Consider the following 19,655-nt stretch of genomic DNA (forward strand, 5'->3'; position numbering starts at 1 on the left):
ACCCCAAGGCATCACAAAATGTACGATACATTTTACATTACATTTGCGTTATTTGGCAGAATAGTTAAAAACTGGATCAAATCAATATTTTTTGTGACCACTCTTCTGTGTTAAAACTGCATGACTTCTATGAGATAGCCAACGCTGTCCTGCAGTTCTATAAAACAATCAGCAGGGTGGTTCCAAGCATGTTGGAGAACTTGCCACAGTTCTTCTGCAGACTTTGGTTGGCTCCTTGCTTCTGATCTCAGACAGCCTTGATAAAGTTTTTATGTAAAAAGTAGTCAATTGCTTGCAGTAATGTTACTTTTTTAATGAATATTTCATATTTAATAGTTATTTTATACTAACACACACAACAAAATAAACATATATATATATATGTAATGAAGTCTAGGGTGCCTAAGACTTCTGCACAGTACTGTATCACTCAAAATCTGTCTTTGGATTTCAACACTTACGTAATTACGTTAGATAAAACATGTTCACATTAATTATTTCTGTTTAATTAAGCCTGCCAGAGGTTCTTTCCAGCCTGTGCCAAAATAGAACATAACATTAATTCAGTACAATCCAACTGAAAAGCATGTTTTTAAAAGATTGATTTCTATATGATGTCACACTCTTTGTGAAAGTCTATTACCATTTTCAAGCGTAACGCTGGTTGTTTTAACTGTTTAACTGAAATAATAAGTCACACTCAGCAGGAAGCAGTGCGTTTGTTGTAGAATGGGACAAACTGGGCCTTTCAAATGAAGGGCGACCTAATTTCCCTTTGTTTGAAGATGTCTTTATTTGTAGCCCAAGGCCACTGCTGTTGCTCATAACTGATAACAGTGTTTTATTCCAATCTGTTACATCTTACTTTCATTTTCATTTTGTTTGGTTCTCCCACTTATCATGAAATTAAATATACATTTAATCTTAAGATTTTTAAAACACGAGAGTGAGGCATGTTCAGCTTAAATAGATTCATGTCACAGGCTGTGTGTGTGCATGGATATAAATTGTATAAAGAATAAAAAGTATAAATTGTAAATGATTTTTTACAGAGTGTGTGAGTCAGAGTAACACTGGACATTTTACTGTGTTTGTGTGTTTTCCTCTCTAAAATATTTTAATATTTCCTGTTATGTTTATAATAACTAATTAGTTATTTTAAGCATGTGATATCCGGTACATTTTTTTTATTGGCTCTGTAAATGCATTCCTGGGCATCAATATCTGTATAGAAAGCTGGTCACATATGATCACTCTCTCTGTGAGTGTTTTCAGATTTTCAATGAAAAGTTGTTAGTTCAAATATGTAAAATCAAACAAATCGATTAAACAAAACCGATGTTTAAACAAATCGATGGAAAAATAATCTTTCATTTGAAAGCTGTCAGTGTCATGGAAATACGGATAGCATCAGTTGGGGTCTGTGTGACCTTTTCAATCCTTGTGGTGTTTCTCAGCAGGACAACTGCATATCTGCACTGTTTGAAATGTTCTTTTTATATCTGCACTGTTATACTGTATGTATTGTTATTTTTATATCTGCGCTGTTATACTATATGTAATGCTCTTTTAATATCTGCGCTGTTTTACTGTATGTAATGTTCTTTTTACAGAGCACTGGTGAATATTAATGCGACAGTTACTCTTTGTGAAGCAGCAACAAGGTGAGCAGATTTGCTTACGTGTGATTAACCCGGTGATGGATAGTTCCGGAAAGTGGAAAGTTTGAAAAATCCACTGAAAGAACCTCTGGGTGCCGCTGATCAGGAGACATGACAAATGCTCTGGGTTTGGGAGGGCGATGTTCAGGGAACACGGACGGTCAGCAGAGCAGGCTTTTCTTTTGAGAATGTTCGTTGTCATATGGAATCAATTAACAGCACTGTGGGAATGCACAACACATACACACACACACATACACACACACACACACACACCGACAACTGTAGTCCCCAGGAAAAGAAAAACCAAGAGCACCAAAGAGAAACAAAATATGATTATTATTTTACTAAAATATTATGCCCTCATTACGTCCAGCTTGTTTGATCTCTGTAAACTACGGGAGAAAGCAGCTGGATTGTGATTGGTTCTTGCTGACATTGCCCTCTTGACCTTCAATTGTGGTCTTAAACACAGGCAAAAGGTTATCTTGTGCCTTATGACATACACGGTTATCTTATGAATTATGACATACACAGCTATCTTATTAATTATGACATACACAGTTATCTTATGCCTTATGTCACACACGGTTATCTTATGCCTCATGACATATCACATACATGCCATTTCATTATAAAGACACAATGGCATTTATGTCAATATGGACCAGCAGCTGACATCTCATGTATTGAAATACCATGCAGACATAAGACTGCAAGAGAGTATGAACCTGCCCATCGTAGAATCTAAAGTAAACACCGATTTAATGTTTGTTCCATTGCAGTTTTCTCTATGAATACAAAGAAGAAGTTGCACGCATGATTCAAATCGCGAGTGGTCTGTCCTTTCCTTATTTATTTAAGTTGAATCTAGTTCATTCCAACATGCTTTGAGAATTGCAATTATGATATAACAATTATGATATAATAATGAAACGGTTGATGAGACGACTTAATTTTCTGCTCTGTAAATCCAATCCGCACACAAGGTCTTAATGTTCCCTCAATGTCCTGTGCTGGTTTTAGCAATCTGATAATGTAACGACAAACTAGCATGAGCTCGCTGGAACCTTTGAATAAATCCTGACATCAAACACACTTGCATTAAGTGCACTGAGCAAACTCAGGAATAATTGCTAGCCTTGTGCATAAATGATATTATTATTGAGTATCTTGCAAGCACACACTGGAATGTTTAATGTCATAACCATAGAGAACATGATGATTTATCACCCTTTGTTTAAGATTGACGGTTTAATTATAAACAGAGATGCTTGCTAAAACAACAAGCCTTTATAGTTTTTGAATGCTGTCATTTCAGATGTTCAGACGGGCTGTTAAATATTCAGATACTCACCAGTGAAGAAGATTTCCCTCAGAAAGGTCAGCGGATTGAGATGACCATTGCAAAATGTAATTTTGTACGCTTGAGGAATGCTTGGGATCATTGTCTTGCTGAATTTTGATCACATCTGAACATAACCCAGTTTCAATTACAGTTCTGATGCTGTTTTGCTCCGGAGGGTTATTTCTCCTTCATTTTCCCCAGTTGAGGCCTTTTATGGTAACCCTTATAAAAAAACAGTTGGCATGCAGGTGGGAGCTGATGGCAGATTTTGAGACTTTGTGTCCCCAAGATGGGAAAAGTTTATATTTCTACAATTGTGGCCTTTGAATTTTCTCTTTGCCTCCCACTGCCTCACTATGTGTGAGGAAAAGGTGAATTCCATCCTCTACCAGGCAGGTTTCCCAGCACTCTCCCAGCATTCATCAGGCTTTAAGCTTCTTAGTTATTGCTCTAATAGTGAGAAGTGTTTTTATTCATTTGTAACAGTTGTCTGACTTGTGAAGGACAGCAGATGTCAGTCCCGTTTCTGAAGAGTTTTTGACCTTCTCCATAGTGATTGGTGACACGTGTTTTACTGTACATTATTTCTTATGATCCAGGGAAAAGGAAGGCCTGCTTCACTGTATACACAAAACTGTTTTTGAATGAGACAAACTTGAAAAATCAACATGTTACATTGACACAGGTTATTATTTTTTTTAATTATACACTCATTGAGCACTTTATGACCTGTAGGTATTCTTCACACTTTAGACTGAATAAGTCTTCTGCTGCTGTAGCCTATCCACTTAGAAGTTTGACCCATCATGTGTTCAGAGATGCACTTTTGTATACCACGACTGTAATGCTTAGTTATGTGCATTATAGTCACCTTCCTGTCAGCTTTGACCAGTCTGGCCCCTTCATAAACAACACGCTTCTGTCCGCAGAACTGCTGCTCACTGGTTTGTTTTGTTTTTTTTCTCGGCAAATGATCTGGTGCCAACAATTATTTCACGGTCAAAGTCACTGAGATCACATTTCTTTCCCATTCTGACATTTGGTCTGAAAGCTGAAACTCTTGACCACGTCTGCATGCTTTTATGCTTTTAGTCACTACCACGTGATTAGCTGACTAAATATTTGCATTAACAAGCTAGTGTACAGGTCTACCTTATAAAGTGATCACTGAGTGTATATTGTGTGATTATATATTTTCTTTCTTCTTATTTCTTTCTTCTTGTTTCACACTGCTGAAATGAAACTGAAAGCATGCTGGAAGGGAATCTGAAGAGCACTGGGCATTGATCCTGCCCAACACTGACATGGATGGCAGAGAGATGGAGCTGAATACATGGCTCTGTGTGTTTTCATCCTGCAGTATAACTTTCTGTGGATTTGCTACTTGAGCTGAGTCTGGCACTCCCCAAATCAACAGGTCTTTTTGCAATGTGTGAGATGGTCCCTATGGCTGCAGTGTGAGATAATCCCTATGACTGCAGTGTGAGAGATGGTCCCTATGACTGCAGTGTGAGATGGTCCCTATGACTGCAGTGTGTGAGATGGTCCCTATGACTGCAGTGTGTGAGATGGTCCCTATGACTGCAGTGTGAGATAATCCCTATGACTGCAGTGTGTGAGATGGTCCCTATGACTGCAGTGTGTGAGATGGTCCCTATGACTGCAGTGTGTGAGATGGTCCCTATGACTGCAGTGTGAGATGGTCCCTATGACTGCAGTGTGTGAGATGGTCCCTATGACTGCAGTGTGTGAGATAATCCCTATGACTGCAGTGTGAGATGGTCCCTATGACTGCAGTGTGTGAGATGGTCCCTATGACTGCAGTGTGTGAGATAATCCCTATGACTGCAGTGTGTGAGATGGTCCCTATGACTGCAGTGTGTGAGATGGTCCCTATGACTGCAGTGCGTGAGATAATCCCTATGACTGCAGTGTGAGAGATGGCTGTCACTCCCATGCCCCTCCCCTTGCCTGAGGAAGAAAAAGGGGCTTTAATGCACAGGCCATTGTCCTGGCTGGAGGACTTCTGATTAAGATTGGAGGACCTGGGTTTGAGATTGAATCTTGATTGAACTTTGAGCCGTGACAGTAATTTTAATGAGCTGCATCAGGGTCTACCCCTCCCCCGGCCCACTTCTTTGAATTGATTCATATTTCAATATCTCTTTTCTTCAGGTTGTATGAGAAATGAAGAAACTGTCAAATGAATGGAAATTAGACGCACTGAGTCCCGAGCCTTCCTGCACAGGAATAGATTTTGATGTTTGTTTGACCGTTCCTTCAGGACAAGCCTGATTGTGAAGGACAGTTATTTAGTCTCACAGTCATTGTGTTAGACAGTTGCAACGCTCCATGGAACAATTAGAGTCCAGACACTGATGACACCATTTTAGGAAGTCTGGAGAACAAGTTTGAGCCATCTAAGTTGCTCTTTGGAGACCACTTGACTTATAATTAAATTTCTTTTTTTATATAATTTTGTTTTTGGTCAGCACGCCTGAGTGGCAGAATCTGTTCCTTCCTTTGGAGGAGAAAGAGTTCCATGCTGCCATTGCTGGCGGAGGCCAGCACCGGTTTGGACGATAACCCAAATTCAGTCCTAATATGCACTCATTAACTGCAAATGGGCCCCATTCACTAATGTGTTCAACATTGGGAATGACAAGAACTCAATGTTGCATATAAAAGTAATGGACCTCACTAAATAAGTGAAGGTATATGTAGAAACATTCAGTGTTATGAGGCAGTTAGGTGCATATCCAAACATCAGCTGTCATCTACACTCAATGAGCATTTTATTAGGTATTTATCAGACTTATTGTTTAGACTTATTAAGTCTTCTGCTGCTGTAGCCTATCCACTTAGAGATGTGATGCGTTGTGTGTTCAGAGATGCTCTTCTGCATGACAGTGTTGTAATACATCATTATTTGCGTTACTCTCACCTTCCTGTCAGTTTTGACCAGTCTGGCCCTTCTCTTTGCGTCTGTAGAACTGCTGCTCACTGGATGTTTTTTCTCAAATGGACATGATCAAGTGTATATGCTGGAGTTTACATTCCAGGAGGCGGTTAAAGCCTGTTGTTTGGGTTTGAATTCAGTGACAAGGGCTGTATGGCTGTGTTCTGGCCTTTGATTCCTGTGTGTGCTTGTATTGTGGCCTCTTCTTCCTGTGTATGCTTGTATTGTGGCCTGTTGTCCTGTGTGTGTTTGTGTTGTGGCCTTGTCTTCTGATATGTGCTTGTATTGTGGCCTTATCGTCTTGTGTGTGTTTGTATTGTGGTCTTGTTGTCCTGTGTGTTTGTATTGTGGCCTTGTTGTCCTGTGTGTTTGTATTGTGGCCTTGTTGTCCTGTGTGTTTGTATTGTGGCCTTGTCTTCTGGTATGTGCTTGTATTGTGGCCTTATCGTCTTGTGTGTGTTTGTATTGTGGTCTTGTTGTCCTGTGTGTTTGTATTGTGGCCTTGTTGTCCTGTGTGTTTGTATTGTGGCCTTGTCTTCTGGTATGTGCTTGTATTGTGGCCTTGTCGTCTTGTGTGTGTTTGTATTGTGGCCTCTTCTTCCTGTGTGTGCTTGTATTGTGGCCTTGTCGGCCTGTGTGTGCTTGTATTGTGGTCTCTTCTTCCTGTGTGTGCTTGTATTGTGGCCTCTTCTTCCTGTGTGTGCTTGTATTGTGGCCTTGTCGGCCTGTGTGTGCTTGTATTGCGCCTCTTCTTCCTGTGTGTGCTTGTATTGTGGTCTCTTCTTCCTGTGTGTGCTTGTATTGTGGTCTCTTCTTCCTGTGTGTGCTTGTATTGTGGCCTTGTCGTCTGGTGCGTGCTTGTGTTGTGTCTGCTCCGCTGGTGCCTCTCTCCTCTGGCAGGCACCCAGGGCTGCTCTTCAGAAGGCCTGCGTTCGCCTCAAGGGAGGCTGGGGACTGGAGGAGATCACTGTGTGCCCTTTTAACTGTGTGCGGTGGGGTACTGTGGAGGGTAGTCTGGCCTATCCGTGTAAATCTGCATGTGGAGGGTGTTTGCTTATTCGTCTCCATTGGGGAGGAGAGAAGCTGAGTCAGAATCTGAGTGGATGGGAGAGAGTTACAGCACGGAGGGACACCGGTTTATGCGGTTTTAATTGGTTCTGTGAGCGAAATGAGCACACAATGAAATAGATTATGGAGTTTACTTAATGTGCCTCGGTGCTGTCTATGGGCTGGGGGATATATGTGAAGGAAAATAACTTCTGTGAATGGAGTCACCTGACATGCCCTTGAATTTTTACAACTGAAAAGTTTGGTTCCAAAACAAGATCCATATCGAGTGACTCTTCATAAAATGATTGCTCTCATAAAACCAAAACTATTATTGGTGCTTTGAAAATAAATTACTCACACTATGTCCTTTACTTGCAAAATAATAAAACATTTGCAAAATTGCATATATCTTGTTTCGGAAGCAAAAAAATCTAAAATTTGAAAAGCAATGCTGATTTGTGTGCATCTTGTTTGCAAATGTAATCAAATCTCTTTTTTAGAAGGCATACACTTGAACCTGACGCTGATCAGTCATTTACCTTTATGTGTGGCGTTTACAAACATGATATTCAGGTCATGACATATTTACGACAGCTGCAAAAACAGAAAACTGTTGATACTTGTGGCATACGAGCGTTACATAGTTCAAGGAGGAGCATTAGGCTGTTAACTGCATCATTACTTATCGCATTTCCATCACAAACGGGATTACACTGTAACACCAAATACAGACATAGAGTCTTGGCATTGTAGAGAGATACACATTAATAAATATGAGGGAGCTCAGCTTCTTCCTTCAAAAGGCTGGGAATAAAGACCTGGATGCTGATTAAGCGAAATGCATGTGGGCATAATTCCTGCATGCGCCGTCAGTGGAAAGTAGATCATATTCACAGTACATTTACTGTATTCAGAGAAGGTCAGGAAATGAAGAAATATTCAAGAACCTGTGGGATTTTAATCAATTGTGTTTTTAGGGTTGTATTATGAACTGACATGTAGTGACATCACACAATAGCAGAGTACACAACCGGCCTTGTGACTGCATTATTCACTGCAGCCAGAAATCAAGTGCTCCAAGGACACTGACTGCGCTGTGAATGAAAAGACGTACAGCAAGGTCAAACCCAATGAAAAATGAAGCACAACACACAAAAGATTCTGCAATTAGTTCTCCTTTCACAGTGAGTAACATACAGTTGTAACCCAGAACCGAAATGGAAATATCTCATTATAACGTGGTGCTATCATGGCATCTCTCCGGCAGGAACTCAGGAGACATGTGGGACCGAATCCACAGAGAGAAGAGCTCTCCATAAAATAAATACAGGGGAGAGAAAGCAACATTCTGTTTAAAATATTCTCCCTTGCCTAATCAACACAACAAACCAGCGCGGACGTCTTTATTCAAATTTTGCCGCACGGATTTCTACCAACATATGCTTCTCAATCTGCGAATCCATTTGAAACTGTATCAAAGCCATAACATATTTGACTCCTGCTATCCTAGCAGCTATGTATGACACATTATATTATTAGTTTTATTTATTTATTTATTTTGCGTGCACAAGTTTTTATTTATTTACATATTCTCTCCCCTTTATTCTTCAAACAGATGTTTGTGCATACGGTGATGAAAACAGAGAGATAGAGTTGAGTAAACCCCATGAAGGAAGTTAAGATGAATCGTCTGATGACTTGGGTTTTTGGAAGCCAAATTGATGTTGAGCCAAATGTAATTCCATGAAATGTCTTCCGACTTCAAAAATGTGGTCCAAATCGGCATCATCACTGAAGAGTTATATCAAGCCTGTAAGATACAACTGTGAATATAGGATACCAATCCTTTCAATTCATGTTTCAAGAGAAATGCATTGGGTGTAAAAGGGTAGCCTCTCTCGAGGCAAGACCATAGGCACATAGCAGAGCAAATACTGACACATAAAAAGAGTGAAGAACACAGAAGGCTGTATTGTAATTGTAGGTTCTGTAGACACACACACTGACACACAAGGCCACACGCAAACATACGTACACGCATGCACACACGCACGCGCACATGCATATAAGCAAAGCACATGCAAACACATACTCACACGCACACACAAACACTCATATACGCACATACACAAAACTGGTATCTACACGCACGTACACACAAATGTGGTCACAACCTATTACTAGGAGAGTGAGGCTTGATGAGCTCCAAATAACACAGAATGCCTCATTTGAGCAAATCACAGTGATTTGTTGTGAAGCATTTTTTTTTTCTTTTGGTTGCTCTCTCCTCCGGTGACAAATGGGTTGTACTAACTCCTGCATTCAGCTCACAACGCCTCCCTTTCCCACTGCTGGGGGGGAAAGGACCTGGACTGGGTCATAGAGAAAGAGCTGTGTGCTTTTACAAGTGTCAGGCGGTGGTTTAAATTCTCATAGGTGTGCTAGTTTGACAGAGCAGCCAGTGAGGGTGTGAGGATGGAGCAGCGGTGGCTATCTAGCTGTAAGATGGGCTGCCATCGCTTCTGCTCCGTGAGACAGGAGTTTAAAGCTTTGAAGGGAGTATACCTGCAGTGAAGTACACAGAGCCAAGATGGAGTTCCTCCTGTCAAGCTTTTTCTTTCAGTTTCCTTTTGTTGTTTCTTGTTGCTTTGAAGAATCATCCAGCTGAATGAAACAACATGTAGCTGAAATGAAGTCAACGGGCATATCTTTGTGATATTCAGCGGACGGAAAAACAAACCGACAAAGAAATTGTTACAAGGCTCATAATGGAGAGAAATTATTGCCATGCTTTTCTTTTACAATAGTTGATATTATGAACTATAAAATGATGTCTACTGTTAGTGAGCAAAACTTCCAGTGAGCAAAAACACGTTGTTAATGAGAGACATCAGAGGACGTCAGACTGGTCAATGCTAACAGGAAGGTAACAGTAATGCAAATATCCAAGCATTACAACAGTGGTATGCAGAAGAACATTGCTGAACACACACAAACCTCTAGATGGATAGGTTGCAGCAGCAGAAGACTAATAAGTAAAAAAAATAAGTCAATAAATACCTCAAAGTGCTCACTAAGTGTATATATAATGTGTGTGTGTATGCATGCGTGAGCAAAACAAGACACCGATATGTGTTTTGGTTACCAACAACATAAGAAAATAACTATACATTTGTTCTATTTGATCCATCTGCTACAATGTGGCATTTCATTCAGGAGTGACTCTGTCCCCCACCTGACTGGCATTCCCTTTATCTTTATTCACACTACGGAGAGAAAGGAGAGTCTTTCATCATCAATCACATGGCCAGCGCTTTCTTCCTCCATTTTGAAACTTAGCTGGAACCTCCAACACCTCACTCTGGGAGGCTGACCTAGTTTTCTGGATGCAGAATATCAACCAGGGGTGTGCAGAGTACTCAAAAATGAGCATTCATTACAGATAGGGGTTCTTTTCTGAGAGAACTGGTTCTAAACAAGTCATTTTGTCTGCATGCAGGGGAACACAAAAGAAGATTGGTGGTTCTGACTGGACTTTCCATGAGATTACCAGTCAAACAGAGAGGAGCAAAAGTTTTTCCGTGTAAAACGTTACTTGGCACCTGACACGCTTTTGGCTGAAAGCCCTGAAATAGCTGTCAGTCAAACAGCAGGATCCCACATACTACCCTGAGCTTTATTTCAAACACACAAACACACGCACGCACACACACACACACACACACACTCACAGACACAAACAAACACACACACAGGCACACTCACACACACACACACACACAGACACAAACAGACACACACACACGCACACACACACAGACACAAACAGACACACACACACACACACGCACGCACACACACGCACGCTGAGGCACACACACACGCATATATGCACGCAGACACACACATGCATGCTCTCACACACGCGCTCACACACATACACACAAACAGACACACACACGCACAAATACATATGCACGCACGTGTGCACACACACGCACACTCATGCACACACATGCACGCACACATGCACGCACGCTCACACACATGCACGCACGCGTACACACACACGCACACGTACGCACACACACATGCACGCACACACACACGCATGCTCATACACACATGCACGCACACATGCACACACATACATGCATGCACACACACACAAGCATGCACACACACACACACACACATGCATGCACACACACACACACATGCATACACACACGCACGCACACACACACGCACACACACAAGCATGCACACATGCACGCACGCACACACACAGGAGCATGCACGCTCACACACACACACACACACACGCACACACACACAGGAGCATGCACGCACACACACACACAGGAGCATGCACACACACACACACACACACACACGCACACACACACAGGAGCATGCACGCACACACACACACACAAGAGCATGCACACACACACACACACACACACATACACACACACACACGCACACACACACACACACACACAGGAGCATGCACGCTCGCACACACACACACACACACACACTATCACTGTGACTCACAGCCGCAGTGTTGTTTCTTCACTTATGCTAAACACACTCAAGGCCGTGGTTTAGAGTCAGTCAACATCTGTTCTTACATTTCCCTCATAATTAAATGTGTTTTTTTCTATCTCTAGAAAACTTTGCCGCATTATTATTATTATTATTATTATTATTTGTTACATTTGCTTAACTCGCCAAATTGTTTCACAAAAACAATTCATTTGTCTTGAGACCATGTGTTGATTTGAGGCTTCTGTCAAATATGTTACTAATGACCAATATGTGGAGTTCTTTCCTTCTCTGTCTTAACCTTGAATGCTTACTCAAACATCCAAAATAGCTATATTAAGCCTAGATTCAGTCAAATATGAAATGCAAATACAAATCCATAATGAATGTGAATATTCAGATGTAGCCAAAATCTGTGCACAGACTTGAGGTGGGTCATTTAATTTTTTCAGAATATGATTTTCAATCACTATGATCGCAGGATATACCGTTTGAAAGCATTACAACTCACGGTTCTATCTAAACAATTTATTTTAAGATGCCATGCCTTTAGCGACAACAGTTCCTTATTCTTTAACATGTGGGTGGTAAAAGAAGTGTCAGGGACCTCACCTTCTCTGCATTTTAGAATACATTATAATTCTAAAAAGCTGTCTGTATCCACTCAAAAACTGAAAATATTTCCAGTGACTATTTCCACTGTGTTTAAGCTTCTGTAACTTTGTTTTAGTAATATTTTCAGTAATTCTGACTCTTGGAAAACAAACCCCAGAGGGTTACCTTTCACAAGTGACCAGGATTATTTATCCCTGTAGTCAAAAAGGGTTCTAGAATAGTAACCATTTTATTTTGGGTATGTCATTTTAAATCTTAGAAAATAATCCTCGATTTGCCAGCTCTGCCATCAGGAAAATACATGGAAACTGCTAGCTCTGCGTGTTTAAAAGCAAACAACATATGTGCAAGTGTACGTGCGAAAACTTTAGTTTTTCCCTGATTGCATTTCAGGTGTGTGCTGTCCTTTGTAACCTTGCATGCATGCTGCGTAGATTTTTGCAATTCTATTGAGACAATCAGAAATCAGAAAATGCCAGTCAAAAACATTTTGATGCCAGTATATGTTAGAGAGTGGAAGGCAAAGATGCTGTTCTTTTCTAATGCTGTTGGTATTGTTAGTATTGCTCTACTCTGAATCCCAGCATACATTGTGCCTCGTATAATAATTATACACAGCACAATGAATATAATCTAACAGAGAGGTTTCTGGTTTGATTCTCAAGAGGTGCTTTATTCCTCCACAAGGTGCATTCAGGTTGTGTCAGGTAACCTTGTATGAATGCTACATATAGCTATATATACAACGATTTTCCATATGGTAAATGGTAAATGGATTTGCAATTATATAGCGCCTTTAAACAAAGTGCTTTACAATTGATGCTTCGCATTCACCCATTAATACACACACTCACACACACCATTCAGATGCAAATGGCAATTGGCTCCCATGCAAGGCACCAACCAGCTCATCCTCAGAAGTGTGTTGTAATGCATTCAAGGAATTTCTGGTCATCCTCACCTCTGCCTGCTTCAGTTTTGAAACATTGCTCGATACGACCTTCACACACCACTCTGCTACAAAGGATTCTACGTATCCGCAAACTGATTCAGCGAGTCGGTGAAATTAGCTGTTAAATTAAAAGCCCCGATCAGATTTAAAACAGGCCATTGGCTGCGTTTATCGAGTACGGATTTGGGGACGAGCTTACTGACAGTGGAATAGATTGCCAGTCGCTGAAAAGACAAAGGAACACATGGAACACCTTGCTCGGATACAGGTCATAAATGAACAATGATGCTGTCAGCAATGTACGCTGTTTTAGGAAAGAGCCCTTACCCATCTTGAGTGGGGGAACACCTTGAATCTCTCCCAACTTAGCAGTTCGACGGATGGTAGTTCAAGTCCCGGTGTAGCCATGATAAGTTCCGCACAGCTGTTGGACCCCTGAGCAAGGCCCTTAACCCTGCATTGCTCTAGGGGGGATTGTCCCCTGCTTAGTCTAATCAACTGTAAGTTGCTTTGATAAAAGTGTCCACGAAATAACAAATTATTTAAATCCTTATTTAAGCCATGGGTAACAGCCTGCTAATGTGAGAAGTTAGCCAGTTCTGATTGAGGGCTTTAGGATGGCGCATGAAAATGTTTGAAGAGAGAAGTGGAAGTGAATTACTACACATGCATTTGGGGCAATCAAACTTCAAATCTAAAATTGGATACGCTGTTCTGCTTTCCCTCCCTTAAACAGTCGCACATCAGAAGGACGGAAAACATGTCTTAGCCGAGACATTTTCTTCCTCCTGAACATTCTCTGACATCAGTGTGTGCCATTTTCTCATGCCTGAGTGGTGAGTACACACCTCCTTTTTTCTGTTCTATTATAGTGTCTGTATAACCCTGCATGTAGAGTATGCACATGACCATACTAAACAACACTGACATCAGAATATTAATGCATTTTCTTTCCACCTATAGTTTCTACTGACAATGGAAGTAACATAATTTAACCGAGCCATTGTTTAAGTAGGGTCAATATGGTCATTACGGAGTAGTGGGTTGGGACAAAATACTGAGGAGCAGTCAAAATGATCCACCAAAATTCACAAATGAACTGATGATATAGATTCAAATATGAATAATACAGCAGTGTAATTATTTAAAGTTACTCATGCATGAAACCGCAAACATGTGTTCACCCCTCCCCTTGAGTCTGTTCATTCTATGACTTCTACAACCCCAATAATCAAATCATACTGAGATGCACTGTGCTCCACCTGCATTTCTGTTTAATGTACTACATTGGATGGGGGGTTATTCCAAAAATAATTTAATAAATTAAAATGAGCAAAAACTAATAACAATATTATTTTGCAGGAAGAGAATATTATGCGTAGGCCATACATTCTCTTAGGGCATGTCTGTGTAGTAGGAGAGCAGTGTGTGCAGTGTGTGCAGTGAGGAGAGCAGTGTGTGCAGTGTGTGCAGTGAGGAGAGCAGTGTGTGCAGTGAGGAGAGCAGTGTGTGCAGTGTGTGCAGTGAGGAGAGCAGTGTGTGCAGTGTGTGTAGTGAGGAGAGCAGTGTGTGCAGTGTGTGCAGTGAAGAGAGCAGCGTGTGCAGTGTGTGCAGTGAGGAGAGCAGTGTGTGCAGTGAGGAGAGCAGTGTGTGCAGTGTGTGTAGTGAGGAGAGCAGTGTGTGCAGTGTGTGTAGTGAGGAGAGCAGTGTGTGCAGTGTGTGCAGTGAAGAGAGCAGCGTGTGCAGTGTGTGCAGTGAGGAGAGCAGTGTGTGCAGTGAGGAGAGCAGTGTGTGCAGTGTGTGCAGTGAGGAGAGCAGTGTGTGCAGTGTGTGCAGTGAGGAGAGCAGTGTGTGCAGTGTGTGCAGTGAGGAGAGCAGTGTGTGCAGTGAGGAGAGCAGTGTGTGCAGTGAGGAGAGCAGTGTGTGCAGTGTGTGCAGTGTGTGTAGTGAGGAGAGCAGTGTGTGCAGTGTGTGCAGTGAGGAGAGCAGTGTGTGCAGTGTGTGCAGTGAGGAGAGCAGTGTGTGCAGTGTGTGCAGTGTGTGTAGTGAGGAGAGCAGTGTGTGCAGTGTGTGCAGTGAGGAGAGCAGTGTGTGCAGTGAGGAGAGCAGTGTGTGCAGTGTGTGCAGTGAGGAGAGCAGTGTGTGCAGTGAGGAGAGCAGTGTGTGCAGTGTGTGCAGTGAGGAGAGCAGTGTGTGCAGTGTGTGCAGTGGGTTTATACTTAAGTGACAGGGTACAGCGGTGGCTCACTCGCCTTGATGTGCAGAGCTTGAAGTATCTCATCCTGTGGCCCTGCACACATACATACACCCACACATACACACACAAGCACACACACATGCACACACATGTGTATGCACACACGCGCATGCACAAAAATACACACGCACGCACACAAAAATGTATGCACACACATGCACACACACAGCCACACACGCATGCACACATGCACAGACATGCACACGTACACAAACACACACAATTTTACACACTCACACACGCTTGCACACACACATAGACACGCCCACACGCATGAGCACACACAGGCACATATATACAAACACAAATGTAAACACACACACACATACACACACTCACAAATACTACCATCCACACATCCCCACTCATACTAATACATGCACACACATACATGTTTCAGCAGCCCTGTAGTAGAGTATCTCGCCCCTACCTTCCCATCCTGAGCAGAGCCCCAGGGAAAGCCTCAGCCCCCAGAGAGCCTGCAGCCGGAGCCACGAGAAGGGCCTCGTCCTCCATCTCAGGCATCAAATGGACAGGTGGAAACCCACTGCATAAGACCCGTAAAGAACATGGGGCTATTGCATACATGCATTTATCAGTGCCTGCCATGCTGCCATGGTAACACAGTCATATTGTGGTTAAGTTATGCAGTAGCTGGAATCCTTTGAAAACATCTCCCACGATTGTTATCATTATTTTACTTTTTGTATTGGCCCACAGTGAACCTGTTTCCAGGGATATGAACATGTGTGGATCAAGATCCTAAAGTTCTTCAATTAGTTTGCCTGTGACTGTTTTGCCAAGGTCAAGCCTTCGTCAACCGTCAACCAAGGTGAAGTGACCGCGGAAACCAACCTCGTCCATGAACGCCCTTGAAGCAAACTCCTGACTTGTGTTTGTGGAGCCAGGGAGCCAAAGGTTTTGCTTAATTACGGAAATTGGTACTTTTCCTCAACCTCTTCCCTCTTAGGGACAGAAGAGGGAATCCACATCTGCATATTTCCTTTGAACCGGCTCAGTCTCGCAGTGTAGCATGTTACTTCCCCTGGCAGGGTTTCCAGCATGGCTTTGAGATGAGGCTACCTCATCAAAACCTCAGGCCCATATTTAGACTGACTACAATTCATTTTCTATATGAAAAAAAAACGACATTTCCCATACTTCATTAAAATTTAGTTTAAGGCGTATTTCTAATGTATGGCAAAATATATGGAAATGAGCAATTTCATATATTTCAGTAATGTATCTTCAATGTATGTGAAGTATATTAGAAATACATTCTCAATGCATTCATCAAATATATTTTTCAAAGTATACCAAATGTATTCCAAAATGTATTGCAAAGCATGAAATTGTTCATGCCAAATTAAGCTTATTTTCTGGTTTCTTATTTTTCAATTCCTTCAAGAAAACAGTTACAAAAGATGCCACTGCTTAAGGGAAAAAAAGAGAAAAAAATCACACACACACACAGACACGGAGCAATATATATAAAGTGTTAAAATGAAAAGTGTTTTGACATCAAGTATTAAAATGAAACTTCCAATATGACTCCTGCAAAATTGTCTGTAAGTCTTTGACTATTTGTGTCATATATAACACTTGCTTGGATAGCTGAGAACAAGACTAATTTTATATGATCTGGGATATCTTGGATAGGTGCAGAAGTGAGACAACAGAATGTATTCTCCATTGTCTTTCACTGTTTCACACATTAACACAAGCACACGGTAATGCTTTATTGGCATGGATACAAACATTGCTACCTAAAACCAGCATTTGTGTTTTGCACCTAATATTTTGTTGGTTCAGGTGTTTATCCATGAATGCCAAGGCAGATAAAAGATTGCTCCTATTGTAGCTTATAAATAGCAAGAGACAAAAATACTGCTTTGTTAGATAGGTAGAGAGCAGTCTTCTTCCAGTAGGCCAGCCTTTTAAAACGAACACAATCCTTTGGAATATTTGTGTTTCATGTATTCAGGCGTGGATGTAATGTACCAACTCTTATTAGGGAAACAACAAAATAATATATTTATCAAAAATAGCATTATGATCCCGGACGTAGGTAAACAGTACATAAAATCTTTACAATCGAATGAAATGTCGGAGGAAGAAAAAATATAACCTGTTGTTCAAACTGCATCCTGCGACGCGGATATGTGAATGTCAAAGACAACTCAGCCGATGTAGTTGAACGCCAAAGCGCTGTCCACTGAGCCATAGTTTGCCACAGAGAGACGGCTCTTTACGCAGATGCAGCCCATGCGTAATTCTAACTGAGTCTCCAGTCAATACCTCCTCCGTGCGCCAAACAAAAAAGCGCAATCCTTAATGCACACTTTAAATGAAGTTTGCGCACAATTAGAAAACAATGAGGTAAACCAACACAGAAACAAATGTGCGCCCTTGGATTATATGTGGTATAATATCAACTTGAAGAGAGCATCCTTATTTCAGCAAAAAAAAAAAACTGAAGGCGAATAATTCCATTGAAAGTATCGAGATAAACAGGCATTTCATCATCCCGCGCGCCATCTGCAAAAACCTCTGCAAAAGACCAAGGTAGTCCCGAAAAGGTGGCGAACAAAGTGCTGGTTCGACGTGATAAGTCGAGGAGGATGTAAAACCGGAGGGTCCAGTTCAGTTGAACATCCCTCTGCCTTGATTTTCAATGAAATGAAGGCGTTGGATGCAAGGCAAAGGGGGGAAAAGTGGTACCAGACGCAGGGAAAAACGTCCATACGTGCTTTATCTTAGTGGCTGTGACGTGATATTGCAGCCCCAGTGCTGAAGCTGGGAGAGCGAGCAAGCGAGAGAGCGGTTCCTATCTCTCCCTATACTCAGTATTCAAACATCTTCCCTCCATCAGCTAAGGATTTTTTGTCTACCTGCTGCCTGTCTCTAATATCTCCGGAGAGAGGAGAAGCTGGGGTAGAGGACCCATCTTGATACCATCACTTTCATTTTGTTCGGGTATTTTGGTGCAACCCTGTGTTTTCTCGTTCTGCTTACTTTAATTCACGGCGCAGTAAATAGCTTTCCTATCCTTTTGTATTTCTTTTTATCGCGGCATTGGCGTGGCGTTCGCTCGAACTGTTTCCCTTTTTTCCCTGGGAAAAAGAAGCGCGATGAGACCGACTGGATTCTAACGTATTTTTTCGTCTATTGACCGTCTTGTTGCACTGGACTTCAATCGTGGGCAATGGGAAGTATTGATTCGCAAGAAGGCTGCACATTTTGTTGTTATTTCTGAAGGATGTGTGCAAGTATGTTGGAAAAATAGCCATAGTTTCCGGAGTGTAAGGTAATTATTATTATTATTATTATTATTATTATTATTATTATTATTATTATTATTATTATTATACTGCATCGTGTCTGAGAGCAATCGGAGACCTGGGAGATTGAAATAGACTAAGTGCCTAAGACACACCGTGTCGGTTTCTGGCATTTAGCTGGAAAGTTAACGTATTGCATTAACATTAAAATGTAACACAGAAACATTTCCGTGTTGCATTGTTCAGTGTTTCGTGCGAATAGCTTTAAACTATGGCGATGCAGTGTATGGGAGTCATACACTATTCTAGGGTTAATGGGAAGTTAAGAGGTGAAATTCTGTGCGTTTTATATATAAAAAACAGCTAAGAATGGAGTTCTGGCGCCGACTAGGTTTCAATAATCCCGAGCCAGAATTCGTTTTTTCATAATTTTAATACGTATTTCCCCCATATAACTTATCTGTGATAATATATTGTTCAGCCATTCACCATGTTCTCATTTAGCTGTGGTTTTCGTGTGATTTCCTTTAGGCTATGCCCACGTACACAATTTCAATGTTGCTAAAATGTCGCAGTAGTTTCAAGGAGCATTCTAGCTTCCGATTCTCATTGCACGAAGTGATAAAGCGCAACTGATGGATTCGTCAGAATGTGTTGGGAGGCTGCGTGTTGCGTCCCATATAAAACGCGTCTCTCGCATAAAGACGAGAATCAGTCTGCATCGTAATATCGGAACGCGAGAGATACCAAATGTAGATCATTACACTCCAGCCAAACACTTGTGCCTCCTGTAAAAATGCTCAGTTCTCAATTTTTTGAATGTCTGAACCCTAAGACACCTTCTTTACACATAATTTCAACGCCTACACGACATAGTGACACTACAGCTGCATTGCCCGCAGGATTAATGCAATCAGGACATCGCATTCTCTCTCTCTCTCTCTCTCTCTCTCTCTCTCTCTCTCTCTCTCTCTCTCT

The 19,655-nt window shown here is 41.5% G+C and overlaps 1 protein-coding gene across 1 annotated transcript in view; it reads left to right on the forward strand.

The window, feature by feature from the left end:
* Window positions 1-18,265: 18,265 nt before the first annotated feature.
* Window positions 18,266-19,655, forward strand: part of adgrb3 (adhesion G protein-coupled receptor B3) — a 232,618-nt gene continuing 231,228 nt past the window's right edge. Inside the window, 1 exon segment of the mRNA XM_061227768.1 lies at window positions 18,266-18,703. The gene's annotated coding sequence lies outside the window, so the exon portion shown is untranslated.

The sequence above is a fragment of the Conger conger genome, chromosome 18 (genome assembly GCF_963514075.1).
Source record: "Conger conger chromosome 18, fConCon1.1, whole genome shotgun sequence".
In the NCBI taxonomy this organism is placed as follows: Eukaryota; Metazoa; Chordata; class Actinopteri; order Anguilliformes; family Congridae; genus Conger; species Conger conger.